Source organism: Ammodytes marinus, assembly GCF_949987685.1.
Source record: "Ammodytes marinus genome assembly, chromosome: 18".
Taxonomy (NCBI): Eukaryota; Metazoa; Chordata; class Actinopteri; order Uranoscopiformes; family Ammodytidae; genus Ammodytes; species Ammodytes marinus.
In genome coordinates this window covers 22,167,042-22,183,390 of record NC_137222.1, presented here as the reverse complement: position 1 = coordinate 22,183,390, position 16,349 = coordinate 22,167,042, and the positions used below count along the sequence as shown (strand labels likewise).

Genomic DNA, 16,349 nt, shown 5'->3' with positions numbered 1-16,349 from the left:
GCAGTGACATCATACATTATAATTACGTCATCATCAGTCTGCCTGAGAAGACGTCCTGGTTCGGGGTCAAATATTTGACTTCAGATCTTGTTTTGCTGGATTTAATTTTTAAGAAGAAGAAGCTGGTTTCACTTCTCAATGGCTGCGTTCCAATCCCCATACTTTCTACTATTTAGTATGGTAAAAAAAAAAGATTTAGGATGTCCCGATTCTTGTGGCCAGATTTAGTATGGTTAGAAATACCCGGATGCCTACTACATCCGGCCGAGATTTTTAGTGTTGAAAACAGCATCCTATTTGGGGCGATTCTCACCCACAATCCAGTGCGCACCGGAAGATACATTTTCCACTCTTCAAAAGGGTCTGCTGCTGTTGCATTCATTGATAACAATAGACCAATCAGAGCTTTGTTGGCGGGGATAAAGAATGGTAAGGCCATCTGTACTGTGCCACGGGCCAGAAAAACAGCCACAGGAAAAGTGTTGATATGTTTTGTGGCCTTGTTTCTCCTCCTAATCATTTTTTAATGCAAAGGAATTTAGTATAGGTCAGAACAAGTAGGTTAAATGCAATGAAGATGTAGGAATAGTGACACATCCTAAAAGGTCATCAATTATGCAAGATGCACTTCATGGTCATATCTCTGAACAATACAATGTGAATTGAAGAGGGATTAATGATGTACTGTATGCACGGAATAGTAATTCTGGTGCAGGATGGCGAGTTGATAATATGCCCTGGTGACATATTTTTTGTGGTCTTACTGTGATGCATCGTTATCGTATATGGCCGTTTGAAAAAGGTAATTTGAGGTCTTGCCCAAATCATTTTATTTTTATTAGACATTTTATTAGCCTTCTACTTTTTTCACTCCTTCTTTGCCTTTTAAGCAGGTGGCGACGCAATGATGTCATTGTTGTATGTTGAGAGCCTGCGTGTGAGGTTAGAAAACGCTGCTACTCATTTTTTATTTTGTCTGACCTGTGTGGTGGTGAGTGAATTTTTTTTCATAAAAGCTAATGGAGCCCACGGTGCAATTTGTTTGGTTTTTATTAGCTGATATGGGTAATAACTTTCATTTTCCCCTCTTCTTATTTTTTTCACTAATTTGTTCAAGAAAGCAGGTGACAGCCATTGCTACGTAGGCGTATATACCTCCCCCTGTCCATCTATTTCCACCCTTTCCCTATTATGTCAGGTGGGGGTGTGCCCTGCTGGGATGAAGCCTTTTCTAAACTCCTGTGTGTGTGTGTGTGTGTGCGTGTGTGTGTGTGTGTGTGCGTGTGTGTGTGTGTGTGTGTGTGTGTGTGTGTGTGTGTGTGTGTGTGTGTGTGTGTGTGTGTGTGTGTGTGTGTGTGTGTGTGTGTGTGTGTGTGTGTGTGTGTGTGTGTGTGTGTGTGTGTGTGTGTGTGTGTGTGTGTGTGTGTGTGTGTGTGTGTGTGTGTGTGTGGGAGCTGATATGTCATTATTCTAAAGCCAGGTGGCCGCGTAGGATATCACACAGAGACACATCAGCGACGCAACACAGCTCCCAGATCTCCAGCCATACAATATAGCCCTCACATTAAGAGATGGTCCAGGTGTTCCAAAACGCCTCTTGCATTTGTCTAAATACAGGTATTAAGTTGAGAGAATGGGTGGATGGAAAGGAGGGATAGGTCTGTCATTGAGACAGAAGGAGGGAGAGGAAGAGGAAAATGTGGAGGAAAGAGAAGGGGACATTTTGGACCTTATGCGATCGACTGCGCCATGGAAAACTTAGCCAAACTAAAATTTAGAATGTAGAATAAAAATAAACAATTAAAAAAAAAGGTTTAAAGTCAGGAAGCAAGGGATGAATAAAGGAAATGAAAGAGGGGTGAATATGATGCAGAGGAGAGAGCAATGTGAGAAAGACTGGAGGAGGAAGGGGGGAGGAGAGAGGGAGAGAGGGAGAGGGGGAGCGATCAGAGACAGACAGTCATGACAGTGACAGCAGAGGAAATCAGAGTGCAACACTGAACCACAGGAGCCTTTGACCTCTGACCTGTACAGTCTGACAGCACCTGACCCTCCATCCATCTCTCTGGGGTCGCTCCCTCCCTTCTCCCCCTCCCTCCCTCCTCCTCCCCCTACCAATCCCAAAGAGAGAAAGAGACAGAGAGAGAGAGAGAGAGAGAGAGAGAGAACCAGGCAGGAGAAGCACTGATACAGGCTCCACAATTACTAGTACAATCAATGGACAAAATCAAGTTCAGTGCGTAACTTTTTCATATAAACGAATGTCGGTTACATTCAAACCCTCACCATACGAGTTGACACAAAGTTGATGAAGCCTATCAACTCCACACACCTCTCTCTGTGTTTCTCATAATGGCAGAGTTTACAAACTGGTGTTGCTGTTAGTTTAAAAACTTCCCACGTTCAGAAAATCTTTATTTAAAAACGTGTAACTACATGATTCTTTATAATATTTCAGTGTTAAGTCTAAGAAAAAAAAAAAAGATCAGTTTACGCAAATATTTTTTGTTATACCATAACCATGAGGAACATTGGCTCGACACATTAACTTTGGTTTGCCGGCCCATGTTCCTATGGCTGACGTCTTAAGCCTGTAAACACTGTGTCTTGACTTAGTCGGATAGGCCTTGTCTTTATGTACTGTGGCCTTGTAGCGCTAGCTGCTCATTGTGCTACACTCTTAATACCTCCATATTGTTCTGCTAATTCAGAATGTCACACCTTCTCTCTCATCTACTACCTCTCCCTTTGTCTGCCTGCGTCTTTCTCCTTCCGTCACAACCCAGACACGACATGTTAAATCCACCTCTTAGACAAAAAAAACCTGTTCAATGCAACATGTTCAATGCAACATTAGCAGTCGTCATCCGTATGCACCAAACAATACCCCAAACCCAATTTACAGCTATATACAACTGGAGCTCCCCCCCCGCCCCCACACCCGCCTTTTGTTTACTCTGCAGCTAAAATATTGTTCCGTCAATAATGGGAGTCCAAACACAGAGTCAGGTTTGAGGTATAATCCTGAATGTTGTACAGGGAGATGTTTTGTTGTATTGTCTCTGCATGGGGGCATAATTGGGAGTGTGACGTATTTTTTTTCCTTGGGTTTGTTCTAAGGTTTTATAGGGGGAACATTGGGCTCCGTGCATTATGGATGGTAACTCCACTGTATGCTATTGTGTCTGGGGATATTTATTTGTGGATGTGTTTGCCCGCAATCCTCGAGACAATAGGCAAGCAGATATGGATGGGAATATATACAGTATGAAGACTGGGGAAGAAGCAAATCTGGCAACAATTTCCCATCCGGCGACTGCCATGACAGGAGGATGGGAGGAGGTTAAACGGGTAGCAGGTTGATGTCCAAAAAAAGAACGATAGAATTGAAAAATAAATAATTGTCAACGCAGTCTACCTCTACCAGGTGCCATGTTTTTTCAACCCCCTCCCACCCCCTCACCCCCCCCGCTCCCCATCACCTCCCGAAAGATCAGAGAAATAAAGAAAGGTTGATAAAATGTACGGATGGGAGTGAGCGTTTGCCAAATGGAGTCAGACCCCGACCAAAGTAAACGCCGTGCCACAGAGCGAGAATAGAGAAGGAAGAAAAGAAAGAAGGAGGGAAGAGGGAGGGATGGATGGATGGATGGATTGATGGAGGGGGGGGAAAGATTTGGGGCTCTAATGCCAGCCTTATGCGTCTTTTAGTCGTTTTCGCCGTCGGGGCTTGGCAACCGGCGCCGAAGCTTGTCAGCCAGCCAACAAAAAATCTGCAGTGCCTGCCGCATTTCAGCAAGCCCCCCCGTTTTTTTGTCTGAGACCAACACACGCACTCACACACACACACACACACATACACACAAATTGGGAATACACACTCACGCAGCAAACACGTTCTGTAATGCGAGTCTGCACTGTTTTTTTTTTCAGAACTAAACCGAAGCATCGTACTAGAAAATGTAGATATTTGATGTCAAATGAAAGGAAGGACAATGTTTCATTATTTTAGGATTCAAACCAGAACCAGATTTTTTTTAAATGTGAGACACTGCAAGCAAAAACAATTTTTTTTCAAGCACTGGTCAATTTTGAGATATTTGTCTATTCGTCTATTATACAACGATATTTAATGGCCAATATCTCAACAATCATTTGTTTCAAAACTCTGAACCAAAAATGTCTATCATAGAATTGAACTCTTTATCTCTCACAATATCTATCATCTAGTTTTTAAAGAGAAGGAAAATTCACTCATACTTGGTTAAATATTGCCAAATTTCCCAATGAATTATAATACAAAAAAAAATAGTTTTAATGTAGGCCTAAGTTAATAAAGTGGAATAGGTTCCTGATGATATCTATACGTTAAACATGTGAGCTTATACACCTGCAGTATCTGGCATTCTCCTTTGCTGTGTCACTACCACACCACGCTGCGTTTGAATATTCATTTGAAATATATCTCTCCTGCTGTGTGGAGGGTTTGGTAGTGTTGCCTTGTTTGTGGCCTCGTTGTTGTTTGTCTATTGTGTGTGTGTGTGTGTGTGTGTGTGTGTGTGTGTGTGTGTGTGTGTGTGTGTGTGTGTGTGTGTGTGTGTGTGTTTGCGTGTGTCGGATACACACATGTATAAGTATAGCTTGTGTTGGACCCTTAGCTGACCTCTCTCTTCCATCTTTAAATGACGTCATACGAACGATGACAGATGTCCGTCAAAACTGGAAACCTTTGAAATGCCAGTTAAACTTTAACAGAGATATGGTGGCTTTGTCTTTGTGCGGGGGGAAAATAAAGTTTGTGTGAGGTATCGTTTACATTTTTCTTGGCCCCATTAGCATGCACTTTTGAGACGGTCCCTAACTTCAGCATCTTCTTACCATTGGATAAAACTAGGGACGTGTTAATTGAAGGGTGGAGGTACTGATGTTGTGTGCCTTGCAAGCTTCACATGTATTTCTCTCCCGCTGATCAGTCTGGACTTTTTCGCCAATCCCCTTGGGGAGGTGTCCACTCAAAAAATGACCGGGCCAATCAGGACTTTGGTTCGTCCCTCAAAGTGGAAGGCAGCTTCTGATTGGTTCACGTAGTTGTCAAACTAGCATCCTTGTCAGATCAGGCCTAATCCCCACTTTCTGTCAAGTGAGTCTTTAGATTGACGACTACATGAACCAATCATGACAGCGGTTTCTCATATGCAATTACACATTTTAATCTGGAGAAAACAAGAGATAACCTTTGGTCAAACTGGTCCAAACCTACTTTGTATGTTGGATCAAATGCTTGTTGTCTGTTGCCAGTTGGCTTCCAATACTTTTTACTACTTCACAAACACTGATTGTGACTGAAACGTTGTCATGTTGAACCAAGATACTCAAACTGAATGTGTATGAAATGTTAACGTAATCTTTAAAAAACTAAAAGTGAAATTAGTCAAAACGTATCGCAGAGTTGTGGTCCAATCAGCAGCCTGCTCTGCCTGTGCCATGGCTGAAGGTGTAGCAGCCGACAGATGTGAGAAAGGGATGCTGCGTCTCCCGAGTCGTTTCTCGTCGTCGCTCGTATACGTTCATCTGTTGTTTGATGTATTCACTGGCTCCCGTGCCAAGAAATCAATGCCTGCTGGGATTGAAGGATATGGTGCGTGTGTGTGTGTGTGTGTGTGTGTGTGTGTGTGTGTGTGTGTGTGTGTGTGTGTGTGTGTGTGTGTGTGTGTGTGTGTGTGTGTGTGTGTGTGTGTGTGTGTGTGTGTGTGTGTGTGTGTGTGTGTGTGTGTGTCTGTCAGACGACGGTTACTCATCGACCATCGTCTGTTATTGAATTGATGCTGATCCCCAAAAAATGTTACGCTCTACACGAGAAGACAACGGCCGTGAATAAATATATAGATTATATCAAATTCATTGCTGGTGGGGTCGCTTCAGAGTTGTCTGTTAAGAGTGTGTGTCTGTGTGTGTGTGTGTGTGTGTGCGTGTGTGCGTGTCTGTGTGTGTGTGTCAGTACCTTTCAGACTTTGTGGAAACTTCTGGACCGGTGCCCGGTGGTGTCATGGAAACGCTTGAATCGCTCCGAATGATTCATGTCTGCACAGACCCAACCCTCCCCCCTATTGCACACACACACACACACACACACACACACACACACACACACACACACACACACACACACACACACACACAAACACACACACACAGCATGTAGGAAGAGGGATTTTTTACCCTTCTTCTATCCTTCCCCACCCCACCTCCCTTTCTCTTCTCTTTCTTCCCTCTTGTCATCTCTCCATCCTCGTCAAATCGCACTATTAGTCACATATAGTTTTATTAAAATGGACTCATTACATGGATGTCAGAGGAGATCACGTCTTCCCAAGCGCTCCCTTTATAACGGAGGAACACTCGACATGAAAGAGGCTCTAGACATTGACGCAGACCCATAGAACGACTCTATCATGATGCTTTTTGTCCCCATACCCACGTATGCAAACGTACAGCGACACACAATGCGGCATGTCAAATGTGACAGTCAAGGTCCGCATTGACCACTACGGCAACTTCATCTTTATCTTTACCAGTCGACATTCAAAAGTATGGAATTTACTATTTCAAAATAAGAGTCCCTGGAGAATTGAGTCAGCCTGCCACAGCTTGTTTTTTTACTTCCAAGACCAAAATACTGCAAACATTTCTGATGAATACTGTCAAAATAAAACGAATGATGAACGGATGAAACTGAGGTAAAGAAAGAGTAGAGGCTGGCTCGACCCCTTTACCTAGTTTTACACATTGGCAGAAGGAGTGTCAGGATGAAGCGGTGTTTGCCGAGGTTGATGGATGGAATTGATTGTTGTTTTTTGAAAAGCAAAAACACAGAGAAGGGATTTAACTTGGTTCATTTGGTTGCAGTCAGGATTTGATGGCGACAGTGAAGGAATGAGCCCACACACACACACACACACACACACACACACACACACACACACACACACACACACACACACACACACACACACACACACACACACACACACACACACACACACAAATTATGCATTACTCAATGCTGAATTTAGCTGCAAACACTATGTGTCCCTGTATTATCATGTAGTAATATAATGAGAAAAAGTTTTTTTTTGTCTGAGCTGTGATAGCCGTTACCAGGTTGTGTTGAGTATGAACCATAATTTTTTGACTAGACTGCAGAGCGAGGCCCGCGATATAATGTCAGTGAGTGAGTGAGTGAGTGAGTGAGTGAGTGAGTGAGTGAGTGAGTGAGCAATTTCGGGGATTGGTCATTACGTCATAACTCGGTCTTCATTGGTTGTTGCCCTTTTCAAATTAATCCACACACACCTTGTGGGGGGGAGGGACAAGCAAAATTTTTTTTTTTTTTCACATGCATTTGTATTAACCACCGAGCCAGTGTTGCACGATGTACTGGTAGTAGAAAGTTACCACGACACCCCGCCATGTCGACTAAGAATAGAAATCAGCAATGGATAAATAATGAAAGAGAAAAACAGCAATAAACAGTGTAAAGACTAAAACAACTAAAACAAAGAATGCTTCTTGGCTTGGAGGAGGCACAAGCATGACCAGAATACAAAGTCATGTTGGGCTTCAGCTGTGTAGGCAGTTGTGAGTCCAACAGTATCCACTATTTATACTCACTCACAGTAAGTGTGCCTCTGGTTTAGGATTGTATATTATGAGAGTTTTGTTTGGCGTTGGGCCTTTTTCTGGACAACACGTGTCAGTCAACATGCTGGTTGAAAGTGGGTTAAAGGAAATGTCAAAGGATGAAAATGACCTTGGTAAAAGATAGATTGTGGTTTGATAGTTTGTGAAGGGAAGAGATTGGGAACTTTTGTGAAGACTGAAATGCTATTGGGGCGGACAAGCTTTCAGTTTGTGAGGCTGGCCTTCATCCAGACACACAGAGAGAGAGAGATACAGAGAGACAGGGAGAGAGAGAGAAAGAGAGAGAGAGAAAGAGAGATTTTGGTAGCGTGTAAATTGCCCAAACTGGAGGTGTTTTTGTGTTTGTGCCATGTATTTTCGGACACATTCAGGAAGGAAAAACAGACGAGAAGAAAAAGTGGCTCAAAGGGTTTGTTGTGTGTGTGTGTGTGTGTGTGTGTGTGTGTGTGTGTGTGTGTGTGTGTGTGTGTGTGTGTGTGTGTGTGTGTGTGTGTGTGTGTGTGTGTGTGTGTGTGTGTGTGTGTGTGTGTGTGTGTGTGTGTGTGTGTGTGTGTGTGTGTGTGCATGAGTGTGTCTGTGTGTGTGTGTGTGTGTATGAGTGTGTTTGTGTGTTTGTGTGTTTCTTTGTTGTCTTCATACAAAACAAAAATGTAATCACAAGGACAGAAATAAGCATGTTCAGTATTAGGATTCAGTTTTTGGGGTGAATTCACGAAGAAGGCCAAAGAGAAATGCTGATATATACAGTATATACAGCTCCGGAAAAAATCAAGAGACCAGCCTGGATTTTTCTTAAATCTTCATCTCTGTATAACTTATTGAAAATGCTCTTAATGACAAAACATGTATTGGAATTGGTAGATATGTTGTCAGTAGTTTATGTTTATTCGACTCAAACATATGAATAGCCTATAAATAGTAAAACGAGAGACACTGAACATTTGGAGTGGGCTCATAATTTATTTGAGAGCTGTGTGTATACAGTCATATGAAAAAGTTTGGGAACCCCTCTCAGCCGGCATTATAATTGACTCTGCTTTCACACAAAAAAGATAAAAGAGGTATGTCTTTCATTTACCAGGAACAGCTAAGTACTGGGATGTTTTCCAAACAAAGATTTTTTGAAAAGCAGCATTTAGTTTTATGAAATTAAATAAAATGTGAAAAACTGGCTGTGCAAAAATATGGGAACCCTTGTGGTCTTGCTGATTTTAATGCATGTAACAGCATGTAAAACTGAGGACTTTAAACACAAAATTGGTTGGATTATGTTGTTAAGCCTTGAACCTCATATAAAGGTCTGTTTAATCATGATAAAAGGTATTTTAGGTGCCTAAATGCAAGTTCCACTTCTCTTTGACTCTCTGCAGAAGTGAGACAGAATGTGATCATCAAAACAGCTCCCAAAATATCTTAAAAACAAAGATTATTCATTGTCATGGTTTAGGGGAAGGCTACAAGAAGCTTTCCCAAAGGTTTCAATTGTCAATTTCTACTGTAAGGAACGTTGTCAGGGAATGGAAGGACACAGGCACAGTTGCAGTTAAACCCAGGTCTAGCAGACCAAGAAAAGTACAAGAGCGGCATATGCGGCGGATTGTGAGAATGGTTGCACACAACCCAAAGATCACCTCCAAAGACCTGCAAGAACATCTGGCTGCAGATTGTGTATCTGTACATGGTTCTACAATTCAGTGCAATTTGCACCAAAACATCTGTATGGCCGGGTGATGAGAAGGAAGCCCTTTCTGCGCCCATGCCACAGATACAGTTGCATGGAGTATGCAAAAGCTCATTTAGACAAGCCAGCTTCATATTGGAAGAAAATGCTTTGGACTGATGAGACAAAAATTAAGTTATTTGGTCTTTTTAAAAAGCAGATGTTTTGGTGCAAATTGCGCTGAATTGTTGAACGATGTACAGATGCACCATCTGCAGCCAGATGTTCTTGCAGGCCTTTGGAGGTGATCTGTGGGTTGTGTGCAACCATTCTCACAATCCTCCACCTATGCCGCTCCTGTTTTTTTCTTGGTCTGCCATGCCTGGGTTTAACTGCCACTATGCCTGTGTCCTTCCATTTCCTGACAACGTTCCCTACAGTCGAAATTGACGATTGAAACCTTTGGGAAAGCTTCTCGTAGCCTTCCCCTAAACCATGACAATGAACAATCTTTGTTTTTCAGATCTTTTGGGAGCTGTTTTGATGATCCCATTCCGTCTCACTTCAGCAGAGAGTCAAAGAGAAGTGCAACTTGCATTTAGGCACCTAAAATACATTTTCTCATGATTAAACAGACATTGCTATGAGGTTCAAGGCTTAACAACATAATCCAACCAACTTTGTGTTTAAAGTAATCAGTTTTACATGCTGTTACAGGCATTAAAATCAACAAAACCACAAGGGTTCCTATATTTTTGCACAGCCAGTTTTTCACATTTTATTTTATTTCATACAACCAAATACTGCTTTTCAAAAAATCTTTGTTTGGAAAACATCCCAGTACTTAGCTGTTCCTGGTAAATTAAAGACATACCACTTTTATATATTTTTTTGTGAAAGCAGAGTCAATTATATTGCCGGCTGAGAGGGGTTCCCAAACTTTTACATATGACTGTATATATATATATATACTGTATATAGTGGAAATTACATAATTTGAAAATGCCCTGAAGCAAGTGTATTTTGGTCCATCATTTATATTATGTGACATCACATACACAATTCATATTTGCACATGCCAAATATCTGAAAACCGAGCTGTTGCCCCCGCGACCTGACGGATGAGTGGTTGACGATAAGTGAGTGAAATATCTGAAAATTATCAGAATTTCACATTGGAAAGTAGGATGAAATCTCACTTGTGAGGGGAAAACACAACATGATCTCAACAAGGTCAGTGTGTCATTCACTATCAAATCTGCCATGTTCTAGTCTAAATCTAGCTTGAAAAAATCTGAGTAGTTCGTATTAAAATATATTTTTTTAATGATCAGGCATTTGGACTGGGTTGATGGGAGTGTATTTGTTGATGAGCCTTCTCAGAATGAGTGTGATGATAGCTTATAGTGTGTAGCAGAACACCCTTGCTCCCCGCTAGCTCTCAGCTTGTAATGGAGCTGTTTTTTGTTGCGTTTCCTCTCTGTCTCTCGGAATTGTGGATTAGAAGGGGATTTGGTCCTGGTGGCTCAGTGACTTCTCTATGGGGCTTTAGACAGAGTGAGGGCTGACCTCCCCCCCCCTCCCCCCCTCCTCCACCACCTTTTGTACCTCTGCATCCAGCACTCTAACCATGGCGCTTGGTCTGGGAGTGCTTCTGACAACCAATGAGCCTGTTTATGTTTGTCGCTCGGGAATTAACATAGCGTTCCAAATCGCATACTCTTGCTTTTTTTCTATTCTACATACAACAGCTGATCATAAAAATAATCTAGCATTTAGTATGCACACAATTGGGACACACTTTTAATTGTATATTTCATCATAACATTGAGCCTTGATCTAGCCTCTTTCATATGAATATGTTGCATCCCCTGATTGTCTTCGGAGGCTCTGTCGATGTGACGTCACTTCTGGCGCGCTCTGGATACTGGGTCAGAACCGCGCTAAATAGCATGCTGATTTCAACACTAGAAATCTCGGCCGGGTATTGTCAAGCATGCTAAATATGACCACATGTATTGGGACATCCTAAATATTTTTTCTATCATATTAAATAGCAGAAAGTATGGAGATTGGAACGCAGGGACAATGTCACTTCAGGATTCCTCGCGGATAATCCGTGGTTGGTGGGAGTAGAATCGGGGTTATGGAAAACCTTTCATTAAAGGCCTACTTCACCGGTTTGAATATGGAGGTGTATTGAATTCTGAGATCCTATGTAGTATAAATGTGCAAAAAAAAATGAAATCGGTTCATCCTAGCCTGAGAAAAGGCAGAAAGAGTGTTTTTTTAACCCTATATTTCTCTTTCTCGTGACATCACAGAAAGAGAAATATAGGGTTAAAAAAAACGTACTTTGTAAATATTACTGTGATGTCACAGTAAAAGACATCACAGTAATATTTACAAAGTAAGTTTTTTTTTTTGCACATTTATACTACATAGGATCTCAGAATTCAATACACCTCCATATTCAAACCGGTGAAGTAGGCCTTTAAGGAGGTTTTTCAGACTTTACACAGTCCAGTGTTTGTGATGAGGTCATATTGGGTCATTTTTCTGCTTAGCTACATGTGACAGCTAAAAGTTGACGGATAAGAAAGGATTTAGAAACACAACTGGATTAAAGCAGCAATGATCTGGGGTCTGCTTTGAAATGAAATACTGGGCATCCCCGGAAGACACTGCTGATGTTTGAGAAAGCCCTAATGAAGGCTGTTAAGTAGGCTCTGATAATAAAATCTTAGCCGTATCATTCCAAAGGTGAAATAACCTTTTGTTTTCAGTGTTCTGTAGTATAGTGATGTAGATTGAGAACCATTCACAGAGGCAGTCTCTATAAGATGTCAAAGGTTGTTGGAAGCATTGTTATGGTCACCCTTTAAGGTGTTTTGGACAGGTTACCTGGGGGTACAGAGGCCCTATCCTCATGTGTGAGAAGGAGGTTCCAGAAAGTTCCCTCCCTGTTTGTAAACCATGACATAAAATCCTTAAAGGTGCTCAGAGGAACTTTCAGTTTGTGTTCATTCTAGCGGCCCCTCTGGACAAAAGGGGTAGTGTTTTTTATCACACCAGCTGTTGTTCCTGGGTGAGCGTACCCATGACAAAGACATTAAGAAAAACTATACAATTATAACATTCTTGCACTGATAGTCTCGTTTGCTGTTACATATACTTTATGATCATCAGACGAACAATTTGACTGTTTCAGAAATATTTTAAAGATCCTCGTAGCTACTTGAAAGTAATGTTGGATTAAAAAGGTCACACATTATGTGACATTAGAAGACTTCAAAACGTTTCAAATAGGTGCTTTTTGGAAAGCTGAGGGGTTGACGAGCATTATAGGACCAATAGTCTAGCAGCAAGTGTTCAAAAAAGGCTTTAGTTTTCGAGATACCCCTACCCGAAGTAGAACAAACCTCAGGACTCTATTAAATGTTTTGGTAAATTACATTCTAACTTTTTGGTGATGTGGGACAGACACCTGGTTAGTACCTCAGCAAATCTGATGAAGAAAAGAGTGAGCATTCCCAAGTTATGGGCTTTTTTTTGTCACATATCCCCTATTCAGAATGGCCTAATTTGGCTCTTTTTGAGGGACTGGGGTAGTTCTAAAGAATAACCAAAAAAACATATTTCGCCCAAAGATAAAAATGCTCAAGAATCAATTTCATGAACAGGACATTCTAAAGATAAAATAAATCATTGTTGAGGCTTGTTCTACCTCGGGTAGGGGTACCTGAAAACCTGAGGGCCCCTCCTGCTAGTCTACAATACCAATCATGTTGTTGTGTATGAAACAGACTGTGGGATTTAAAAAATATATATCTGGCTGAAATTTTCCGCTATTGAGGTTTTTAACTGTGTCCTCCACTGTGACTTTGTAGTGGACAACATATCATAATACAGTGGGTTAGCTGATGTACAAAACTCAAAAATAAAACACTCAAATGACCAATTAAATGTTAAAGGCCTTAAAAAGAAGAAATGTTCTTCTTAAAATGAGGATATCATTTGTATTTTTTTCAATTAAATAAACCCTCTTCCTTTGTATCATTCCAGATGCACTTTATCACAAAATGGACTCAAGCCATGGCTCAAAAATGTATTTTCCAGTTTGTGGCAGGGAAATGAGATGCTTCCCTAATGGTTTACGTGTGTGTGTGTGTGTGTGTGTGTGTGTGTGTGTGTGTGTGTGTGTGTGTGTGTGTGTGTGTGTGTGTGTGTGTGTGTGTGTGTGTGTGTGTGTGTGTGTGTGTGTGTGTGTGTGTGTGTGTGTGTGTGTGTGTGTGTGTGTGTGTGTGTGTGTTCTTTGACAGTGCACTGTGACAGGGTGTGTGAACTTGTGGTTGACCCTTCCCATCCTGCGTTGCTCTGTCCCTGCCTGGCTTTTTTTTTTTTTCTAATTAAAATACCAGGGATTTCTTTTTCTTTTCATTTTTTTCCGGTGTGTGTAATACATGAGCTTGTCCTGGAAGGTGAAAAGGTTGCTGTGTTTGGACAAAAGTAAAGGAGGCGGGTTGCACGGGTTTTACTGTGCCATCTATTAGAAGTGTTGTAGTAGCTTGTGTGTGTGTGTGTGTGTGTGTGTGTGTGTGTGTGTGTGTGTGTGTGTGTGTGTGTGTTTGTAAAATGTATCAGGATCTCACAGACCCGGTGCGATCTTAATTGTACATTTCATTATGGACAGAATAAAAAAATAATTGTTATCACATGGTTTATCTTTCACGATTTGTATTTTAAATGATCACCTGTAGGGAAATTCCTGTATCTATAATATTTGGCCTAAATTGCTTAACAGGACTCCAATATTTTAGTATATTGTATATATATATATTATATCCTTTTAACTATAAGAAACTGAATGAATGGGTACAGATAATCCTGGATAACATTAAATCATAAATCCTTATTATTTAGTATTTAAGCTGCACCGACAACAACATTTAATTCCACACAATAACACAGTCAAATTCTGTTCAAACAGTTGTAATGGAAACAGTAAAACACCTGAAGTCAAACACACATCCATACGTTATCTGTCAGTGCTGAGTCATCTGCACAAAAAGACTACACACACAAACGCATAATCCAAAACAGAATGGACTGCTGTTTCCTTCCCAATTATTATTATTTTAACATGGACATTAAGACACATCTTTAGGTAAAAGGTTGGAGTGTGAGTGATTGTCTGTTAAATTAGATAGTTGGTAATAGGTTAAAAATGGAAGACTACAAGCCTAATTGTAAACAGAATGATATATTTTCTAAATATCATTGCCTAAATTTCTCTCTCTCTCACTCTCTCTCTCTCTCTCTCTCTCTCTCTCTCTCTCTCTCTGTATTTTCAGAGTGGAGACAATAGGCGTTTACATAGGGGTTTTCTTTTATTACGCGCTGCTATGGCAGGAGAGCTAATAGGACTGGTGCCAGCTTTGGCCCTGCTCCACGTTAAGGTTGTGTATCTGACGCGATCAGTGTTGTGAGTGTGATGGCTAGAACACAGTTATTTCTGTCAGTACTACAGATGCAAAAGGCTTTTCAGCGACGGAGCGTCTGGGTCCAAACCACACACACACACACTGAAACAAACCATTCACCTGATCACATTCCTCTCTCTCTCTCTTTCATTACTGTTGGCCTGAGCTCAGGCAGCTGGAGATTATTTTTCATTCTCTTTCTATTGACCCTTTTTTCCTGTAAAATATCATTGTATACATATTTTCTGGCATGGTGAAAAACCTGTTAATAAAAGGTATAAGCCATGATGTAGTTTGTTTGAAGGAATGAATGAAAAATTAATGCATTTAGTCAATATTTAAAAATACCACTGAAATCATTTAGCCCATTTTTTGACCATACAAAGCATTTTAAATTAGGTTTAATAAGTCGGAGAAAGCAGACAATGAATTAATGTTTCTATCTGTCTAAAAACAAACAGACAAGACAAAAATGACCAAATACATCTGATTTGATGTATTGTTCTAAAATTCTAGCTTCTATTACATGTTAAAAACTGCTTCATATATCTGTACAGTATAAACTTTACACTGGCCATATTTACATTGTGTTGCCAGATTTCTAAAATATAAACCTATTTAAAAAAAATATTATAGTTGCTTTCAAATAATTATCGACTGGGTAGTTATAGGTAATTATAATTTGATGTGTTTTGGATTCTGGTATATGAAGTACACATTTGGCAGAGGTGTATAGAACATATATTCTAAATGGTAAGAGAGAGAGTGTGTGTGTGTGTGTGTGTGCGTGTGTGTCTGTGTCTGTGTGGTCCTGAATTGATATTTTTAAATATATATGCTTCTTGGATATATTTTGATACCATGCAAAAGTACATTTGCATGTGTGTGTCTGCGTGTATATTTGGGGTATAATAGGAAGTACGTATATAGTAGACGACTACATGTGTGTGAATGTGTTTGTATGTGTGTGCGCGCACGTGCGTTAATCTGTGCCAACGATTTTCAGTACTCTCTCTGTATGTGTGTTTGTATGTGTGTTTGTGAGATACGTGTGTGTGACTGTGTGTGTGTGTGTGTGTGTGTGTGTGTGTGTGTGTGTGTGTGTGTGTGTGTCTATGTGTGTGTGTGTGGGAGTCTTTGTAAATGTGCCAAACCGGTCCAGCTGGCATCAGTCGTAGCTGAAGCCGAGGCCGCTGTATCGGTCACACACACACACACACACACACACACACACACACACACACACATACACGCACGCATAGTTCGACCACATTTCCCATTCTGTACGCCTGTAATTATCAACCTCTTTTGCATCGACTACCATGTTGGCGTGCATTCAGCGTTGGTTCTATACAAGCCTGATTCAAAAAGCCCTTCACCACGTACACGCTTCATTTTCCCCTCCACACACGCTCTCTATAACAGCCCGCCATTTCATCTGGTACGGCTGCACCGACCGCAGCAATGTAATTACACACTAACCGTGGTTTGATATTTAGACTGGC

The 16,349-nt window shown here is 41.0% G+C and overlaps 1 protein-coding gene across 3 annotated transcripts in view; it reads left to right on the top strand.

The window, feature by feature from the left end:
* Window positions 1–16,349, top strand: part of tcf4 (transcription factor 4) — a 209,879-nt gene that overhangs the window by 80,145 nt on the left and 113,385 nt on the right. The gene's annotated exons all lie outside the window — the stretch shown is intronic.